The following is a 22678-nucleotide window of genomic DNA, read 5'->3' on the forward strand; positions in this document are numbered from 1 at the left end:
TTTACTATAATGAGACCAGCCACCATTTCCTGCTGTGTGCAGAAGCAGCATGATCAAAACGCCCACTGAATGGGCCACGTGGTCGTTGCTTGCTTCTTCTTTCTTCCCTATGTGAAGAAAGAGGAAGCTGTTCATCCCTATTGTGGGACAGAAGCAGGAGAGCAGTATCCAATGGGGCCGCTCCACTTCCACTGGTTCCGTGGCACTGACAGCAGTTGCTGCTTGTGCAACGGGCCTTTTGTGCTTCTAAAAGTAACCCCAGAAACAAGCAGAAATGATCATTTCCAGAACAGAACAGGTCAGTGGAGCACCCTTCAGTGAGCTCCAGTGACCTGCCCCATTCCAGAAACGAGCATTTCTGCTTGTTTCAGGTTATGTTTAGAACTACAAAATTGCCATTGAGCAAGTGGTGGGTCTTGCGAGTGCATGAGCACAACAGGATTCTGCCCCTTGTGTACTCCACCCACAAGTAGACATTGGTTAACACAAAGGGCGCCTCCTCCTGAGCTTGATCTGGTCACTGCTCCATGTGTACTGAAGGTAACTATGTCAGACTGGAGTAGAGACCTCATGTTTGAACTGGCCCATGGATAAATCCTGCAGGGTAAATGCTTTAGGCTAGCAGCACTCACATTCATTGCGGCATACATGCTGGAGATGGTCTTTCCTGAATGTTCCCTGAACTACATGCAGAAGAAGTAATGTTTCTTTTAAATGTGCTGTTAGATTGTATTTGTGACCATTTGATGTTCTTCTTTAATAACCTCAAGTATAGGGCTGAATGAATCCAACAGTAGCTGGAAAAAAAGTGCAATGAGTCATATTATAGGGAAATGGAGAAAAGGATACAGGACTCTCCACTGAACACAATCCTATATTGTAGGCAATCTGTGATAACACCCTTTTCATTTCAGTTCAGTCCCATAAAATTACCACTAACATTACAACTCATGCAGAACATAGATAAATGTAAAAATGTCACCGAATTCTTCCAGATGGGACTTTTAGTTCCACTAGATCACCATCTACTTTTTTACTTGTCTAATATTTCATTACAACCTTCCATAAGTTAATTTTCTTTCCACTGACCATGTAAATCACAAATCAATTTTCATTTAAAATGCCTGACTACAGATTGCTCCTGAAAGCTCAAGGCATATGCTTCAGTGAACTCTCCAGCATTCTTAATGCACATTAGAAAAATGTTGTGGGTTGGGTTTTTTGGGGAGATACACACACACACACACATATTTAAAGGAATTAATTTTACATTAAAAACATGAGATTTCAGTGGCTTTGGCCTCCCCCTTTCCTTTCTTGGCATTAATTGCAGGTGCTTTTGAGAAGCCTAATTGTATATATAAATATTTGTGATACGAAAATTAGAAGCTTTGGTATAACTCAATTGTCAGATTATTTATTTATTTCATATTTACAACTAAAACCATGAAATCCAGATTAAAACTTTAAAATCACATAAAACCAGAATAAATCACAGTCCAGGGAAGGCTTGTTTAAAAAGATATGTTTTTAGGAGGCGTTTAAAAGTTATTACATTTTCTGCCTCCTGAACCGCACGAGGGAGGGCTTTCCAGAGGGTGGTTGCCGCTACAGATGGGAGCTTGAATTACACCAGAACAAAATATATAGCCCCTGGATGAATGCTTAATTGTTTTGTAATCATACAGATCAGCCTTCCCCAACTGGTTCCCTCCAGACGTTTTAGACTTCAACTCCCATCAGCCACAGCTAGCATAACCAATAGTTAGGAATCCTTGGAGTTGAAGCCCAGAACATCTGAGTGTACTAGATTGGGGGGGACTGATATAGACCCTATATTACAGGACCTGATAAAGGTGATTCTTTATATACGCCATAAGGCATGTGCAGCCATGTGGCTTAAATGGGAAGGGAATGCTCTATAAAGAGCACTGCAGGACAGGAACAGTTCCTGCTCTGAAATAAGGAATGTATATCCCATTGCCTCTGGGCTGAGAGACAAGGGATCCTGATTCTTTCTGAGCCAATCAGAAGAACTCACAATGCCAGGCATGGAGTCACTCAAATACTTTTTTGACTATCATCCTATGTATACTAAAAGCAAACTCAGGTGCTGAGTTATGACAGCTATGTAGCCAACTCATCATACAAACTGTTAAATAGTATCACACTACACTTTCTCATGTGATTCTTGCACTTACTACTTGTTGGCTTGAACATGTGAAATATGAGATGATATCATGAATGGCTGATACATGCCAGAACTCTTCCTTCTACACTGGCTGCCAGGCTGTCTCCAGGCCCAATGAAAAGTGCTGATTTTATAACTCTTAAAGCCTGAAATGTCTTGGGACTAGCCTACTGGAAGTATATTCAGAGGCCGTTGTCTGGGTTGCCTGCCTCATGAGGTGTAATGCATAGCCACTAGTGCAGTGGTTCTCAACCTGGGGCGCTCCAGATGTGTTGGACTACAACTCCCAGAATGCCCCAGCCAGCTCTGCTGGCTGGGGCATTCTGGGAGATGCAGTCCAACACATCTGGAGTGCCCCAGGTTGAGAACCACTGCACTAGAGAGAGGTTAATGGTGTCGTCCAGGTTGCAGATGCTTCTCTAGCAGCCACACCACGCTTTTTCAGTGCTAGGCTCTTTTAAAGAGCTTTTAGTGGTCTTAGATCTACTGTATACATGTGTGTGTGTGCGTGTGTTCCTGATGGTTTTCTTTTTATTCATTTTCATACTATGGTTGCTTTCATTCTGTTTATATTTACTTGTTGATTTAACTTTTATGGTCCTGAAAATTGTATTGTTAACTACCCAGAGAACGTCAGTATATAAACATACGTAAAAATTGAATAAATAAATCGCTTCCCATAGTTAACATAGTCCGGTGGTTTTATCTTAGACTATTACAATGAGTGTGATGTGGGGCTACCCAAGAAGAGTGTCCAGAAGCAAAATGTGGCAGTTGCCTGTTAAACAGTGCATGGTATTGGGAGATTCAGGGCAGATAACAGGAAGCACTCCTTCACGCAACACATAATTAAACTACGGAATTTGCTACCACAAGATGTAGTGATGGCCACTAACTTGGATGGCTTTAAAGGGGGATTGGACTAAAGCATGGAGGATAAAGCTATGAGAGGCTACTAGTTATTATGGCTATATGCTACCCCCAGTATGAGAGGCAGTATGCCTACGTGTACCAGTTGCTGGGAAATATGAGTGGGAGGGTGCTATTGTACTCACGTTCTACTTGTGGGTTTCCTGTGGGCAGCTGGTTGGCCATTGTGTGAACAGAAGGCAGGACTAGATGGACCCTTGCTCTGACCCAACCTGTCACTTCTTATGTTTTAATGCTCTTATGGCCATATTACATCTACCTTGAAATAACTGCACTGGTTATGAATTGCTGTCCGGGCTCAATTCAAGGTGTTGGTTTTAACCTTTGATGACCTAATCAGTTTAGGACCTGGCTAACAAAGGGAAGGCCTGTCTCATTACGAACCTGCCCAAGGCATGTGGGAAAGGGGCTTTCTTCTGTGTTGATGTGGAATGCACTCCCTCCAGATTTATTCTTGGCCCCCACACTCCTGGCTTTCAGAAATGGTGTGAAATCACGCCTCTTAAATTTAGCTTTTGAAATCATGTAATGGTTTTATTGGTTTTAACCTGTGTTTAATGGTTTTCTGATTCATTGTTTTAAATTGTTGTGCACTTTACTGATGGCGTTTTAGCAAAGAAGGTGGGGTATAAATGTCAATAACAAATAAATTAGACTGATCCGATAGTCACTAAACACAATCATAACAGAGTTCAAATGAACAGGTCAAAATCCTTAACATGCTATGATTTAAAATGAAAGGGAGAATCTAAACCTCCTCTGTAGGACATTTGCAGTCCCATTCATGGGCAGCCTTTTCCCTATCATGTGGAATATTTCCTTCTCCTGCTTCCCCCAGAACTGGGCTACCTCCATCTGGCCCTTGCCATATCTGTTTTCGTCAGGCTGCAATCCTAGGCATGCTTACTTGTGAATAAGCCCCAATGAATGGAGTGGGACTTACTCCCAGGTAAACATGCACAGGATTGGGCAGTAACTTCCCCTTTTCAACCCGCAGGGTTGCCTCTCCATATCCAACGTTCATTTCTCTGCTGCGCTTCACCAATCTGTGCATACCCTTGATTAACAACAGAATTCAAACTGACCAGAACTACAACGTCTTGAAGCACTCTGAAATAGGAATTCTAGCTTGGGGGGGTGGGGGGTGATGGAGAGGATGTCATTTTAAATAAGGCTGAACGCTCCTGACAGTTGAAAGTACTTCTATGTTAAGTGGGGCTGTTTGTTATAATGCAGTGTGTCAGCACTGACCACTGAAATTGAATGAAGGAGAATCCAGAGCAGGCTTGCTGGACAGCATCCAGGTTCTAGTAAGATCGCTGGCCAAATTCTGAGGTCTTTATTGCATCGAACCTTAAGCAAATGTTCATGGCGAGTTCTGTGGGCAGAAAAATCATTATGGGCTTTTCTTTCCTATGATGTATTCCTCCTAAAAGATAGGCAATCACGTTGCGTGCTACTGGGCCCTTTGGCTCCTCTACAACAAGGAATTTAGAATGTGAGGCACATCTACCAGTTTGTGACTCATACATTAGCAAGCACCACAAGAATGCCTTTTTTAAATAGCCATCTGATTAGCTGGCTAGCATCTCTTTTGGTAGACTATCTCTTATTTTTAGGGATGGCTAAATCTGTCCATTTCAGTTTCTCTCAGGTTCTCATTTTTTCCAGTCTTAAATTCAGTTCATCCCATAAAACTTTTTACACATTTTTACGTGTGTGCATTTCTAAGAACACATGTGTTTTTGTACACACTTTTGCCTAATATACATACTTTTGCAAGCAATTTTCTTAATATAATGTATTTTAATGTGATTATTTGGGAGAATATATGCATTTTTGTGTGTGCTTTTTTCCTAATGTACACATGTTTTGATAAGAGCCTCGTGTGGCGCAGAGCGGTAAAGCAGCAGTTTTTGCAGCTGAAACTCTCCCCATGGCCTGAGTTCGATCCCAGCAGAAGCTGGTTTCAGGCAGCTGGCTCGGGTCGACTCAGCCTTCCATCCTCCCGAGGTCGGTAAAATGAGTACCCAGCTAGCTGGGGGAAAGGTAATAACGGCCAGGGAAGGCAACGGCAAACCACCCTGCTATAAGGCTAAGCCTATGCGGCAGGGTCTTGCTATTTACTGTTTACTCTGTACAGCACCATGTACATTGATGGTGCTATATAAATAATAATAATAATAATAATAATAATAATAATAATAATGCCAAGAAAACGTCCGCGAAAGCTGGCGTCCCTCCAAGAGTCAGTAATGACTCAGTGCTTGCACGAGAGGTTCCTTTCCTTCCTTCCACACATGTTTTGATCTGGGAACTCCATTGCAAAATTCAGAGAAGTGCAAATTTAGAAGAGTAAATGAGTTTTGGTTCATGTATTGTTTCAAAAGTGTGCATTAAAATGTTTGCATTAAAATGTGGACTGAACACATTTCTCTCCAATTCCTACCTATTTTAGGTTGATTTTAGCTGTCATCAAAGGATGGTTCTCTTCCCTGCCTGTCTGTTTTGTCAGCCTTGTCCTCATTATTTACCAAATGGCACTGTGACACAGAACCCAAACAGACACATACATTATTGCCAAATTCTGATGTTTGATGTCCCAACTTACAGTCTTAAGTGCTTTAGTAGCCCCATCTGATGACACACTGCTTCCACTTATTAAAAATATATATTTTTAGCCTTTGTGGTGTCAGAGAAAAGTTTTACAGCATGACTGCAGTGCACCCTAAAGGCTTGGCATCAGAAGGTACATAAAAACAAACCCATGTTATTTTTAAGCCTGGCTTACGCTGGGGGAAGCTGACTGACAATGTCTGAACATTTGTGGCTGGCAATCACGTGAGCTCCCACTCCTGATTATGAAGCCAAGGCAGGCAACAAGAAATGCCAACCGGCAAAATGGCTAAGGGCTTATCTTCACCAAACAGGATATTCCACTATGGAAGTGGTATGAAAGTGGCATATAAAAGGCAGGAACCACACTACTGCTTTGTAGCGGTACTGAAATGCACTGACAACTGTTGGGGCCCATGGACACATACCATATACTGCTTTCATACCACTTTCACGGTGTTATATCCTGCTTGGTGTAAATGATATGTCATGGGCCCCAACAGTTGTCAGTGAACTTCAGTACCACTATAAAGCAGTAGTGTAGATCCTGCAGCACACTTCAATACTGCTATAAAGCAGTAGTGTGGCTCCTGCCTCTTATATACCGCTTTCATAGTGGAATATCCTGCTTGGTATAGATGAGCCCTAAGATGCTTCACATGAAGAGCAGTAAATCACTGGATTATACATTTTTTTAAAAAAATTGAAAGTGCCCTTTAAAACGGTTGTGCAGCTGTGATTTTCATCTGGAGCCATATATGAATTCAGCAACAGCTAAAGGGGCAATAGCATTGTCTCCAACCACTGTCACATTCCCACACAAGTTGGGTCACAGGCAAAAGATTTATTATGCACCTCAGCTCTCCAAGATCTTACTGTCTTCCCTGCTGCGGCACAACTTATTCCTGTCCTGTGTGTGAACCTTCAAATAGATGCTGTTGCTGTTCACACTATGGAAGATGGGGTTGAAGAGCCCTTTGCATATGTTTCTGCTTGCTCAGGGGAAAGCAGTTGAGTTGTACATTTGGGTGGGAGGTGGGGGCTGGCTGGAATTGAAGTCTATGCTAGGGACCTTTGGAAGCCGGCTTAAGCCCTTGGGCTGCCAGTTGCCTATGCCTGGCTTATAACATACATCCCCCGCCCCGCAGCCATCCTTATAATTTTGCTTGGAACCCTCCAACCGAGAATCCAATTTATCACACAGCCCAAAGTACTGCAATACATGGCTGCTTCCTTGCTCCAAATTGCTCACCCATGGGTTCCAAATGCATGTTTTCAAAGGCAAATATGTATGAGGAATGCTGGAGGGGCGGGGAGATTACCTAACTTACCGAGTTTTGTACTTTCAACCCAATAGATGAACCAAGACTCAATTACCCTTTGAAATTCTACTCATCTGAATTTTGCATTGGAATTCTCCAAGTTTGTTCTTTAAGTGGCATGTAATAGAGGAAAGTGCATACAAAAATACTTATATTAATGAAAATGGCACTGAGAATTGTATTACATTAGAAAAATTGCTTGAAAAAATGAGTATATTAGGAAAAATTATACACAAAAATGCATACAAATGTTTATGCAAACTTTAAAAAAACCCTTCGAAGTTCAGGATGAATTGTGGTTATGAATGGAAAAATTAAAAACTGAGAGAAATCAAAATTGACGGATTCATCTATCCCTATGTAATATGCAGTTAGGCTCTGAGTTGCTGCACACTGGGCTGAATCAGATATGGTCGTCTATATGGAGTAAAAGCATTAGAATGCCTAGTGTAAAAAAACCCAACAAAAACCAAAGACCTAGAGGAACAAACCTCTTTGTATACCAAACAAAGATGTTAGCTTCCTGCACAACCTCTTTTAGAAACTGTTCTGGGATTATTTTGCTTTTTACTGTGTGGTACTTGAGCGTTCTGCATTGGCGTAATTTGATTAACTCAAATTTGGCTTTAGTGTGCTAAAGCCTTATCTGTCATATTATGACTCGATAGTTTATTGTCTAAAGATGGTTGCTCCTCATTGTTCCTTATGCAGCACAGAGGCACCTTTGCTTTAAGGAACAGGAAGTGCAGTCAGTCAGTGAGATTCATATGCACAATCGCGCATAGGGAACGTCTTCCAGTTGTGGAGTGAAGTTTAGATGGCTTTTGAAAAGAATTAGACCCATTTACTGGGGAGAGGTCTATCAATGGTTATTAGCTATGATTAGGGTGACCATATTTTGGAAACCAAAAAGGAGGACAACATGGTCGGCCCCCAAGGGGGCGTGCCCACCCGAACATAGCCTTGGTCACATGTCTGATTTTACAGCACTCATTTAAGACAAATCTGTTCTACATAGCATCTTAAAGTTAAAATCACTGAAATAAAGAACAAGTGAGAGATTCAATGTATCTGAAATTAACTTCACTCACTTCTACTTTTGTAGGTTTTGCTGTACTTTGAAGCTTTTGCTATGCTTTGTGTGATACAGTCTCCCCTTCCCTCAAATATCTTTTCTGACTGTATTTTCACTCATTGCAAGCTGCTGTTGTTGTTAACAGGGTTTGTTACTGGCCGGCCGGATGGCTGGCTTTTTTTAATTTCAATTTTTTAAAAAAGCTTGTGTATAATTGTCACAAGTTTCTCTACTCTAACATTAGGGTGGGTGTTGTGGCAGTTTACCTAAAGACTGGAGATCTCCTTAATGCCAAGGGCTGAAACTGCTCAATATGCAAAACCCCAAAGAGGAGGTTTGACAACCTGAGTTTGAAGGATATGGCTCCAGCAGTTTTAAAACATAATAATTTTAAAACTTTGAACTTTTAAAAAAATCCTAAAAAAAACAATGGATGAACAGATCTGATTCAAACTTGGCATGGCTAAATCTCTCCTTAAGAGCTATCATGGTGCCAACTTTCAGCCCTTTATCTTTTAAAAATGTCATTTAAAAAAAATAATTTTAAAACCTCAAACTTTAAAAAAAAAATCCTAAAACTCAATGGATGGACAGATCTATTTCAAACTTGGCATAGCTAAAGACCTTGTTAAGAGCAATCATGGTGCCAAGTTTCATCTCTTTATCTTTAAAAATGTATTTTTTTAAAAAAATATTTAAATCCTCAAATTTTAAAAAATTCCTAAAAATCAATGGATGAACAGATCTGTTTCAAATTTGGTATGGCTAAACCTCTACCTAAAAGCTATCATGGTGCCAACTTTCAGCTCTTTATCTTTAAAAACGTCAGTTTAAAAAATAATAATTTAAAAACCTCAATTTTAAAAAAATTCCTAAAAAAATCAATGGATGAACAGATCTGTTTCAAATTTGGTATGACTAAAGCCCTTCCTACGAGCTACCATCGTGCCAAATTTCATGTCTTTATCTTAAAAAATAATGGAGTTATAAGCATTTTTGTTAATTCCCATTAGAGCTGCTCTTTGGAAAAATCCAGATTTCCCCTCCCCCTCCCGGATTTGTCATAAAAAAACCCGGGCAAATCCAAGCAAATCCGGTCATATGGTCACCCTAGCTATGATAGCAAAATGAACTTCCATGTTCAGTGAAAATATGTCTCTGAATATCAGATGACAGGGGACAAATAACAGAGGATGACCAATCCATGGTCTTCACACCATGCTTGTTAGTGTCTCAGAAGGCTGCCCGGCCATTGTTGGAAATAGAAACTTGTGGTAGATCGCCTTTTCCCAATCTGATGTCCTTCAAATGTGTTGGACCACAGGTCCCAGCATTTTGGTAGTTGTACTCCAAAACGTCCGGAAGGCACCAGGTTGGGAAAGGCTGGACTAGATGGAAGACTTGGTCTAGTCCAACTATTCATCCCATAGTCTTTTCTTCTCCTTTTTTGGCCTTATTTGTAACCATGCCTATGAGCTATTTTAAATACAGCCACTTGCACTCTATGTTTCCCAGGTGCTTGTGGCATATTCAATGTGTGCCACATACACCAATGGTTTTAAGCATGACCCTACTAAAAAAAAAAAAGTCTGAGCTGACAGACATCTCAAAACAGTAATGCGCAGAAGAGCATTTAGCAAAATCTCCATCTACAATACCTGGATCCCCACCCCACTTTTATAAAGCTACCCTGAACTACTTGATGGTTTCCTTGCCTCTGATCTATAGCTCTCCGAGGTTAAAAGGTAACCCCCAGTTCCCCCTAGTGCCTGGTTCTGCAGTGGTATGAGCCGAGCTTGTGTGCTGAAGAGGTGAAGTAAACATGAGCCTTACTGGGGTGGGTAATAGCAATCCTGCTCTTGCAGCAAACCCCTGCTAAGCAATCCACAGAATGACACTGATGGTTGCTCCGGAGGGAGTCACTTACCCTGCAAGCTAGAGGTAAGATGCCAGATAAGCAGTAGCCTGTAAAAAAGGATTTTAAAAAGAGAGAAAACCAGGGGAAAAGATTAAGATAATTTCACCTTCTACGTTACATCTATCACACACCCCAATGTCAGAAGCTATTCCATTGTTCAAGTACCTGACGCAAACTTCTATTTCTGTCTTCTCCATGCAAGTGCCTCTTTCATTTGAAAAGTTGCCTACCTTTCATGGTTTTATAATAAACTGGAAGTGAGTAACAGTATGATATCAAAGGAAATAAAACTCCAGTTGCAATTGCTGCTGGGGTTTGCCTTCTGAATGTGGCTCCTACAATATTTCATCTGTGCTGACACCTTTCACTCTCAATTACTTGGCTGCTGTCAAAACAAATCAATCAAATTACAGCGCAGCGTGTCTTCATGTTACCATTCCATTGTATGTTGGCTGCATTAGCTTTGAAATATATGGAAGTATAAATTTTTATCTCTATTATTTATTTAATGCAACTTCTTCCCTCTTGAGGTAGCTTACAAACATAGAAAACACAAATTAGCTCATATCTTATTTTCAATATACACATATACCTATATGTATGTGAATGCACATATATGAATGAAAGTTTAAAATAACAGCACACACAATAATTTTATTGCTTTAAAAAGCTACGTAATTTCCTCTCTCTAAATTATCTGTTAGATTACTGAATACAATGTTTTTTAAAAAAAATCCTAGCGAAAGACATAATGCTTATTCAATTTAACTAGAAATTATTGAGAGCTCTCACTCAGGTTTCAAGGATTAAATAATTTGAAAGAAATAACCCCATTTTCTCTTGAATACATTACAAAAAAATTATCAACAAAACATTTTAAAGCTATAGTATAGTGTCATATACAATGGTACCGTCAACAACAGTAATGGATCATTTAGTAAAACAGGAGACAAGGGCTAGGATTTCATTGAATAAATTCAGAAGATAAATATCTTGATGGCATTGTAGCCACTATAGTAGGTATAATTTTGATAGGATGACAAACAAATCTATATATCTAGATCTATACATACACATACACGTTTACCTTATCCCATAGGATCTACCTGTGGGAATTGTAGTTTGGGGGTGTGTGCTCAGAATTTTTCTTTTAAAAATCCCTAAACACTCATCCTCTCTCTCGTGCAAGCACTGAGTCATTACTGACTCTTGGAGAGACGCCAGCTTTCGTTGACGTTTTCTTGGCAGGCCTTATAGCGGGGTGGTTTGCCATTGCCTTCCCCGGCCAGTATTACCTTTCCCCCAGCTAACTGGGTACTCATTTTACCGACCTCGGGAGGATGGAAGGCTGAGTCGACCCGAGCCGGCTGCCTAAAACCAGCTTCCGCTGGGATCGAACTCAGCCCATGGGGAGAGTTTCAGCTGCAGAAACTGCTGCTTTACTGCTCTGTGCCACACGAGGCTCACAGAACTACAAATCTCAGGTTTCTCAGGAAAAATGGGAATTATGATTATTTAACCAGTGTTAAGCTTGGATCTAACAGAGCATCCGCAGAACAGTTGGGTGTGCATCCATCCCTTATGAGGAAAAACGAAGAAGCTGAAATCACACGAATCCGCTGTTTAGTGGGTAGAAGGGATAAAGGAGAAGCTAAATCCACACAGCCCTTTCCACACTTTCTCTAAATCAGCCAATTCATAGAATTTCAGTGTTTTATCTTACAACTCCAGCTGCTGGATTGTGAAGGGGAAAGGCGCAACCAGCACCCATTTATACACATGATTCCCCTTCTATCTAGGGAAGGGATGGTAATCACCTGGCCTATGAGCCACATGTGGGCTCCCTATGCAGCCTCCCCCCCCCGCGAAATTATGGTGGCAAAAAACCAAATGCCTTTTGCCGCCTAAATTCAGTATCACACTGCAATGTAGGCTTAAAAGGCACACTAACCTTGGGGGGGGGAAAACCACCAGCTTTTTCTGCTGGTGGTGCAACAGTGGCAGGAATGTGGCCCACAGGGATGGTAGTGGAGAGTAGACCATGGATACCCTATAGTTGCCCTGATCTAGGGACACATGCCTGGAAGCAGGCTTTAAACATGTGTGCAGTGTCAATAACTGACATTTGTAGTGTCAATAAGCCCATAATGGAGTCACACAAAGCTCTTTGGGCCAACGGCAGCTCTGGGAGCACAGATCTACCCTGAATATGTAATGAAGGAGCAGGAGCGGTCATTAACTGGGAGTTGCAGCAAAGGAGGAGCATTTGGCTGGAGGATCTGCTCTTTCTCCTCTGCACCCCAAGCCCAATTACTTTTTTTCCAGCTATTGCAAATATGTGCCTGTGACCCCTGCGGGTGGAAAGCAACTAGGGAAAGTGGAATACAGGGGAGAAGTGGCGGCTGTGGGAAAGGTTTAGCACCTTCTCCTATGCATTGCTTCTCCCCTCCAAATCATGCCGCCCCACACTATTTTTTAGATGTTCAGCAGAGAACCAAGTTGCCAGATCTGCTGAATATCTTGCCTGGCACTTAGGTTGCACCAAAGTGGAACAAGCTTATGCAGCTACTATCTGGTAGTACACTGTTAAAAGAGGACTACCTATATACATGCAGCCTTGGGGGATGATTACATACTCTAAAATATATTGTGTAGATGTGCAAATGTCAGTAATTAATGAGGAAAAGAAACCCACAATATGGAGTGTGGTTATGAGCAAAAAAGAAAAGAAAAGAAAAAAGACTAGAAACACATGAGGTGGTTGAGCAAATCCGAGAAGGTAATCAGAGGCCTCAGCTCAACGTACTGGGTCTAGCGCGAGGGAGGGATGAGGATCTCGCGAGATTTTTATCGTGAGATCTCCCCCTCTGTTTACACACGGTGCACGACAACTTCGGTGGGAGAGGACATCACGCCCACCATTTTGTTTTGTTTTTTGTTAAAGGAGAAGAGCTTACGAACGCTCATGTGCAAAAGGTAAGTTTTTTTTTTAATTTGACATAATGTTTCCCACTCTTCCCACCCCACGCCCGATGGGCGCAGAGCTCCTGTGGAGCTCTGCACAGCTCCCCGTGAGGAGCCGGGACAAACCATGACGCCCAACCACACGTTCCGCGGTCTAGGGATCAACCTGAGACCATGGAAAAAGCAGGCTCAAAGGGTAGGGTGAGATCCTGGGGAAAGGGAGGGATCATCCCTCCCTGCTCCCGGGATCCCCTGTGCATCATGTGGACACACAGGGATGATCCTGGGGATCACCCTGGGATATCGCCCCGTCTAGCTATGGCCTAAGATACTGGTGTCCAAGATACTGGCCGGATTTGGACATCACTTTAAGCCATGATGGGTTAATAAACTACTGCAAATCTACATTATTTTGAAAATAAGCTACTCTTATTCCCCACACAATCAGATAAACAAGCTACTGTATGTAGTTTATTAAGCTACTGTGCATAATCTGAGTCATCTCCCTGCCCTCTGTCCGGCTGCAGTCCTCCCACCTGAGCAGTGCCGCTATTTCACCCATTGACAACATTGCAGCAACCAATTTAAACCTTCTGCAACATCCAAATGAGAGGGGAGAGGCATGGGGTAAAGCACAGGGCCTTAATTCAGTACTTCCAAATCACCCCAATGAGGGTGGGGGGTGCCTCTAAAACACTGGTAGTTTTCAGGATGGGGACAAAACTTCACACACAGCTTTTCCTAGTCGAGAGCCACCCGATGTACCATCAAAATGCTGTGCAATACACAAAAGAGTGAAAACCTCATGTGCACCAACAAGGGAGTGGTGCAAATAAGCCCTTGGAAGTTAGCAGCATCAGGACAAAATCTCCCATACAGATATCTTTTGTAGGGAGGCACCCTTCAATTGTACATTTCCCCCCAGACCCATTGCTGGCATACAGGCCTTTAAGTGTTCTCAACATCACCGAATCGTAATAGCGCAACTACAGGCAACCATCTTTGAGCATGGCAGGGATCTGCAGTAAACATACAAATGGTTAATTGATAAGACATTAGGATAGTTCCGAACTGAGTGGATATGGTTGCCTATAGAGGAACTTTAGGCTACTTTCTAGTTTATTCACTATCATAACATGGACATGCCTTGATGGTTAGATGTATTAGATGAGGTCTGGCAAGACCTTTAAATTGGCCTAAACACTAGTGCCCTTTGTTGGTAATTATGAGGAATATGTTATATAAAATGTATCGGTATGCATATGTTTGTTTACTTCTTGTCACACCTTTTATACACTAGAACATGTCTTTTGCATGACCACAGTATGTCGAAACATGTTTGGTTTATTTGATATTGGTTATCTTTGGTAAGGTTAAGTTTTCATAGCACAACAACTTTGTATTCTCTCTTACCATTTTAAGGTATGCTTTTAAATTACGCAGATAAAAACGTTAGCATTAGGTTTTGTAATACATATTTACTATCACCAGCAAGCCCCTCTCAGTTGTTTTGCTGCCACAGTTTACAAGATACACATGGATACTGTTCGGGATATTAATCCGAATTTCAGCCCAGAAAGAAATCTGAGGCAGGATCCAAAGATGTGTAAAATAGCGTTGTGAGTACAAAGGGCTTTCAACGTGTTTTTCCTGAGCAGTAGTACCACCACTACCAACCCTGGCTCACGGTAAACCGCTTTGCAAAAGGAGCTTGCAGTATGGCATGGAGTTCAACCGTTCAAAGAAAGATGCTCCTAGTGGTTCCACATAGACCCATCCTCTGACTGGAGTCCACCAGGGGAAGAGCCTTCAGCGTGGTAGCCCCCCTCCTATGGAATTCCCTGCCTCTGGAGGTCAGGCAGGCGCCAACATTGTATTCCTTTCGGTGCCTCCTGAAAACGTCATTATTCCAGGAAGCTTTTCCTTAATGACCAGCCACGGTTCACTATACATTTTGCTTCTTTTAAAATCTATTATAAAGTGTTATTCTGTTTTTATTTTATTTCATCTTGTACACCGCTCTGAAATTTTCAATGGGGAGTGGTATATAAATATTGTAAATACATAAATAAAATAAACATTTCATTGGGTTAGTGAAAGCCCCTTACATGAGCCTTAGCTGGTCTTTGGATCACAACCCCAATTAGGATTGTCAGCGGCTGGGGTGTGATGGTTATTGAGCTGCCTCAACCTTCAGAAAGGTAGAATACAAATGTTTTAGATAAAGACGTAAACTATTGAGAGCAAACCAGAGAAACATAAGGTCACTTTAGACCCACAGGGAATGCTACGTCAGCATGCTTAACTTTCCATCAGGTACAATCCGGAGATAAGTGAACATGTAACATACAATGATGGAAAGAACGTAAGCAGCTTCCAAATAAAGGAAAAATAATAAAATGATAGATAACTATGAGAAACTATCAGATTATAAGGTATTTTAGAGAATAAGTTCATGTCTATATCTAGTGTTCTGAGCCTGCCGCTCAAATTTGCTCTTAAGATCTTGTAATGCCACAGGAATACCTCAGTACAAAAATCCACTATTTCCGCCACATGTTTTCATCCCAAGGTATTCCTCAGCTTTGATATTACAGCAATAAAAGGAACTGTGTGCATGTGTAGTGGGTGAATGGGAAGTACAGTGGAGTTGTAAAGGAGAGAAAGGCAAGAATAACTTATTTGTAGACCTGGAGAGCACAAAAGTCTTTACGAGCCATTGTCTCCTCCTTTGAAAATGACTCCAGATATTTCAGCTTCACTTCAGTGTTCAGGTGGCTGCAGGAGACTATTATCCAGTGACAGTACTTTCTCTCAGTGCTACAATTTTCACAATTCACACACTGCTTTCAGGAGTCTCCAGATTAATTAATGCACCACTGCTTTGAAGAGATGCTGATATATAGGGTGACCATATTATAGAAACCAAAAAGCAGGACAATGTGGCCAGCTGCCAAGGCAGCGTGTCCACCAACATGCCCAGCCCCCAAGGGGGCGTGTCCACCCAAACATGGCCTTGGTCACAGGTTTGATTTTACAGCACACAGTTAGGACAAACCTGTTCTACATAACATATTAATGTTAAAATCACAGGAATAAAGAACAAGTGAGCCATTCAATATAACTGAAATTAACTTCACTCACTCCTACTTTTGTAGCTTTTGCTGTAATTTGAAGCTTTTGCTATACTATGTATGATACAGTCTCCCCTTCCCTCAAATAACTTTTCTGACTGCAAATCCTTCACGGGATGATCATAGTCTCACCTTCCTAACATTTAACACTCTTTCCCCATCACCTTTCTCATATCCATACTCACAGATTCAGCATACTGCTACCACTGAACAAATGAGGCAGTTGACAAGCGCAGAAAAATCTAGTACAACAAACTAACAACCTAGCATTCAGAAAGAGTATAAAATACTATTACCCTGCAAACATTAGCCATGGAACAAAATGGACTAAAGGCTTGTTGCAGTCACTTCTCACAAGCACCTCTTAGCTTGTTTCATCTACTGGTTTATCAATGAGAACCTAAACTAAAAAATTGTCATTATACCTCTGGTTCATTAGCCATGTAAACAAGACCATGATCTGTACCAATTCAAAGAAAGGCCAGAACGGATGCTCATTATCACAATGCTAGACAAGGATCTTTCCCTCCTTCTATCCAAATATCTCCTGAATTTACACTGCCTCAGTGTGCAGAGAACAGGAATCCCAATCAAGGAATCAAGGGCAACTGCCCAAAGAAACCTCAGAAATAAGTCCCACTGATTTCAATAAAGCTTACTCCCATATAAATGAATATAGGACTGCAGCCTCTTCACATTTATTCACCTTACTCTAGCAAGTGCAAGCCCCTCCTGTCAAGGAGAAATATGCCCTCACTAGAACCTGGCCTCGTGGATAGTGCAACCAGCAGGTGCTCTCCAGAAAGAAGCTTTCAGAGCCTAGGACATCCAGACACACTCAAACAAGTCAAGCCAAGCCACACTATGCACTCACATATTATTTTGCTGGGACAGAACAAGTCTGGGACAAGACAAAACTTTGCAATTGACCAGACATAACAGTCATAAACAAAAAAGAAAAACACACCTACCTCATTGACATAGCAATAGCTAATGACAAAGACGTTGTAGAAGAGGAAAAGAGACAGAAATATACACCACTGGTTATGGAAGTTAAAGAACTAGTGCAACAGGAAAAAAGTTACAATTATTCCATTAGTCACATCAGTCACCAGCATCATATTAATTTTTTAATTTTTTTTTTTACAGAAAACCTTCAGAAACTAGGCCTACCTAAATACATTCACACCAACATCCAGAAACAGTCATACTTAAAACATGTCCAATAGTCAGGAAATTCTGAATCAGTAAAAGACAGCATGACTTGGTAAAACCCATCATGTTCATCTTGAAAAAACACCACACGCAAGAACAGAGAGAACTACAACAACATTGGCAATTGCCCCGTTATTTTTTTTTTAAGAAGGATGAATAGTTATCAGCAATTGTTACCAAATATACATCACTCCAATTAAAGCAAATTGGAGAGGAAAGTCTATGGGTCAAAATGCATTATTAAAAAAATGAACCACTATTTCCTAGCATCAGCTAGAGACTCACTTGTTAATTTGCACTATGGAGCAAGTAGGCATAAATAACTGAAGCAAGTGAGCCAAACCACATACTGCAGAGGATGGCTAAAAATAACTGTCTATGTTGGGAAAGAACTTCCTCCATGACTCAACATTCCTGATTCCAAGTATGACGATCCGGTAAAGGTTTTAGAAAAAACTCACTCATATTGGCATAGGTTGAGATAATTTGCCGGTCAGAATTTTCATCAGTAGAACGCCAATGGAAATACCTTATTGTTATCACCACTCACCCTCAGTTTCCCTTTGTGAAAGAATATTAATGACTCCCATTCCAGACAGAAGATTCCTGACATTAGCAAAAATCCTAACAAATCCTGTTTTTCCCCTATCATTTGGTCACTCTAGAAATACCCAACAGCCTTTTTGACACTTCAAAATATGTGATATGTTTGATGCTGTTTTTAAAAATTGTTGTGTGTATGGGAGAGAGAGAGAGAGAGAGAGAGAGAGAGAGAGACCTAACCCTAACCCTAACCCTAACCCTAACCCGATCCCCCTTCCAAAGATCTTAGCATAATAAATGTTCAGTGGAATTACTGGATATTAATTTACCTACTGGAAACTCTAACTCACCCTAATCCAGTGGTTCCTAAAATGCAAGATGGGACTCCTTAAGGCAGAAAGGACAGAAGAGAAACAACCTTCTCCATTATTCTTGTCATATTTGTGTGACTGTCTGTCTTGGGTAGGCCTAGGAACAATGTCAACCTGCACCTCTGTATCCCAATGTGGAATGTAAGGCTGGCTCATACATGCGTACACATCACTTAGTTTTACAGAAAGACGATTTTTGATGCATAAAAGTGGTTGACAATGTAAAGGATTGACAATTGCTTCAAGAATACCAGGAAGAAAACCTAGTCCACATCTTGTAGCTACCTAGGCTCAAAAATTTAGAGGGAAACTACAGCCAAGAGAACACGATTTGTTTTGACCCTGCTGTGAGACATAGGAATGGTGTTCATTTGTATCCTGGTGGTTTCAGAATGTAATCAATAGGGGTGTGCACGGACCTCCCACTCCACCCCGCGGGTCGATCCAAAAATTTCAGATCAGCCTGCTCCGCTCCGCCCATACTTCGCTCCTCTTCGCCACGGAGCTCCAGCTCCGAATTGGAGCTCCGCAGTGGAGGGGAGTGGTGCCAGGTAAGGCCGGGAGAGGAAGGCCGGGGGGGGGGTTACCAGGCCCTGCCGTCGTCGCCGCCCGTGCAGCGATGGCGGCAGAGCCTAGTAAGGGACCAAGGGGGAGGGGGGCCTTACCTGCCTCCGTCTGCGGTCCGTCGGCTTCTTCAATTGAGCCCGCGGTTCAACCAGGAAGTCTGGGCCGCAAGTGCGGCCTAGACTTCCTGGTTGAACCGTGGGCTCAACTGAAGAAGCCGAGGGACCGCGGACGGAGGCAGGTAAGGGAGAGGAGGGGGGTTTACCGGGCCCTGCCGCTGTCGCCACATGGGCGACAGCGACAGCAGCAGGGCCCGGTAAACCCCACTTACCTTTCCAGCAGAGCTCCGGATAGAGGCGAAGGATCCGCCTTCACCTCGATCCTCTTCGCCACGCTCCGCCGGCCCCCCAATCCTCTTCGCCTCCGCCTTAAGGGGAGGTGAAGCACCCCGCTCCGCTTCTAATTCGCCGGTCCGATTAGAAGCGGAGCACATCCCTAGTAATCAATTTCTACAAAAAAGATGCACAGAGAAAGCAAGGATAACATGTCCTGGCAGCGTATCAGGAGACGGAGCTTCCGTTTCACACATACATATACATCACAATATTTCTCAACATTCGTGACTTGCAGTTCAATATGCAAAGTGCCTCCACTGAAAACCATTGCATCTGGAATGAGAAGAGGCTGTGCTACTGGTGGTGTTTGATCTGTGGTGGATCATTCACCACTTGGCAGTACAGTTATCGAGTGATGCATTTGTGGAACAGCCCAAAGTTAATTATGCGCTCCATCTGATGAGCATTTTATTGCATGCTTGTTACTGGGCACTCACGGATTTTTTGCAGGTCCCTCACATGACGTCGTTTGCCTATCATATGCCTTCCGACCCTTCTGTCCTTCCTTGCACCACAAGAAAATTTTTTAAAGCCACAAGTTGCTGCTCTCTCCTGCTCTGTACAGGAGAAGCAGCATGATTAGAGCGCCCGACTGAACAGGCCTTGTGCTCGTCATGTACTTCCTGTCTTGAAACAGGAAGTAACAGAGCAACAAAACCAGGAGCAGAGAAGCGACGGTAGCGAGCATGTTTTCCCACATGTGATAGAGTTCTATGTCTCCTTTACATGTTCTTTTGACATGGTTGGAATCTAATGAGACAACTCTCACTTCTTTATGACTTTTTCTCTTTTTTACTTCTCTGACATCCCTCCCTTTGGAATATTAAGTTATTTTGGAACAAACACTAAGTTTTCCCCTTTAATCTGTCTGTACCCACAACAAGAGTGAGAATGAGTAACTATTACTTGAAGAGTCTTTTTTTATGTAACAAATTGATACATAAGTAGAAGCCTGAATTGGCTGGTTTGTATGTAATAGTAAACCATAGATCAGCATTATGAGAACAGGCGTGGGTGAATCTTTGGCACACATGCTCCCTGTTGCCCCCTCCTCCTCTAGTCCAGTTGTGAGGAGTTAGAAGCTTTCACTTCCATTTCTAATTAACCATGGCTTATTGTGTCATTTGAACACAATAAACCATAGGTAAACTTAACTATGGTTGGTGGAAACAAGACAACGCTGGCTTGTTTCTACTGGATTCCAGTCTCCTACTCACAGCAGTCAAGGCTCATTCTCGTAATTCTAAGCTATGGTTTGGCATTTTAAGTGAACTGGCTCACTATGTAAACTTCTCTCCCCCAGCCCACTCCCAGACCATTGTCTCCTGGCCACTATCATGACCTTAAAAAACAAAGTTCCTGGTTCAATTAGAAGCATAGGAGTTTTTCTTTTTCCTGTGTGTGTGTGTGTGTGTGTGTGAGAGAGAGAGAGAGAGAGAGAGAGACAGCGAGAGAGCGCTTTTCTACATGATGCCTTTATTGTATGCTCATGATTCCTTAGACACGTTTATAGGTTCTTTAGATGATGTTGTGATCCTCCAGTTTCATATCTGGTTTTTCCCAAAAAAAGTTTGTTTTGTTTATGTTCAGGGAAAATAGGATATTATTTCAGAAAGCACCGTTTCTACTTGCGTATTTGCACTATTATGCTATAGCTCAGCTCCACCTAGAGGTTATGTAGCAGAAAAGCAGGAAAGGAAAAGCCCTTTGTGCAGAGCTCAGATCTTATTTCTGCAACGAAACCAAAAGTAGATACAGCAATTAGGAGCTTCACGTAGAAAAGCTCATATATACTGGGCCACACTATTGGCTGCAAGCAAGCACTGTTAGATGACCTAAGCCCATTGATTTTACTGGACAAAAGCATATCTAGCTCTGGTTTGGATTGTTCATAGCCATTGACTTTACTATACATGTCCTTCAGTCATGTGATTGAAGGACATGTATAGTAAGTAATGCATTGAATACAGCATTTAACTTGCAGTTCTATACTAAATTTACTACTGAGTGTAGCCCCCCCCCCGGTTCTTGTTTGGTTATGTTAGTACCATGTAGAAGTACCTGGAAATAAACTATTCCTCTAAGTGAAACATCATTTTGATTATTACTGACATTGGTGCTCATTAAAATACATAACTGAAACACTGTTTTTCTGTAGGCTCTGAAAGCTATTTCATGTAACTAGATGGGGAATACAAATTGAATAGGGACTGCATCACTTTAGTTAAAAAGAGAAAATATTCTTTTGAGGGGGGAAAAGGGCTCCGGACTTTAGATCAGCAAGCAATTGAGGTTGGCACTTCATCTACATTCTCTTATTTCTCTTAACCTATCAAGCTCAATTTTTAAAATTGTACATGTATAGAGACTGAAATTATTTCATGCAGTTTGTTGGTATCTTCATGCAATTAAGATTAAACGAGGTTTAACAATTGTGCTAAATTTATTACTGCTTTTCTGCTATTTTTTTTTAAAGGGGCCAATTGGATCTCTAGGCAATTCAAGATTAAAGAAACCTTCTGCCTTTAGTGTTGCAATATATGAATAAATATCAATCAAAAGATTCTAATGGCCACCTTCTAGCCCTTGGTTCTCGTGTTGTTTAATGCATATCTTTAACCACTAAATGGTGCCTTTAAAATATAACCTGCTGCTTTTTAAAAGATATAAAAGAAAATTTAATGATGTAACATTTTGAGAGAAAATCAAGGTTTCTTTTCAGCACAAGGACGTTTCACTAATGGTAAGAGAAGACAATGGATCCTTATTGTACTTCGTGGATGAGGAAGTACATTATTATCATTCAATATAGGAACTTTCCAAGTTTTGCAATAGAACTCCCAACATATAAGTTTTATGGTATGGAACTCTTCCAGTTCTTGAAACCGTTTGGCCATTGCTTCTGCATGACAAGTGTCTGTCAAGCTGTATCACACCACAAAAACCTCTCATACTTTGCTGTCTAAAATCTGGCATTATGCAGTATAAATATCTAATTGTGCAACAATGCTGCAGGTTGAGGAATGGCTCTAACCGCCCCCCTCAAGAAAACCAAGTTAGAGTCATGCAAGAGAGGTAACGAAGGTCATTTCCTGACTTGGAGCTTCTCTACATGACCAATTTATTGCACGCTCATGACTGGGCACTCAGAAGTTTGTGGGTCATTTACATGACGCTGTCGACCTCCAGGACGTCTCCCACCCCCTCCCTTGAATCTTGCTAAAAAAAACACATGGGGATAATGGCATATTTAAAATAATTGCAGGATTAATTCTGCCATTAGAAGGCGCTCTTTCATTTAACTTTATGGAATATTGGTCAGAGGGTAAGTTTTCAGTTAGAAATCACGTGGTCGCTGTCTAAAGGAACCTGTAGCCAATGTGAAAAGTCCCAAGGAAAAAAACCTTGTGGGATTGTTCCTTAATCTAGAGATGCTCTTG

The 22678-nt window shown here is 41.6% G+C and overlaps 1 protein-coding gene across 2 annotated transcripts in view; it reads right to left on the reverse strand.

Annotated features, from left to right (window-relative positions):
- Positions 1-22678, reverse strand: part of POU6F2 (POU class 6 homeobox 2) — a 362238-nt gene that overhangs the window by 157325 nt on the left and 182235 nt on the right. The gene's annotated exons all lie outside the window — the stretch shown is intronic.

Source organism: Elgaria multicarinata, chromosome 1, assembly GCF_023053635.1.
Source record: "Elgaria multicarinata webbii isolate HBS135686 ecotype San Diego chromosome 1, rElgMul1.1.pri, whole genome shotgun sequence".
NCBI classification, from domain to species: Eukaryota; Metazoa; Chordata; class Lepidosauria; order Squamata; family Anguidae; genus Elgaria; species Elgaria multicarinata.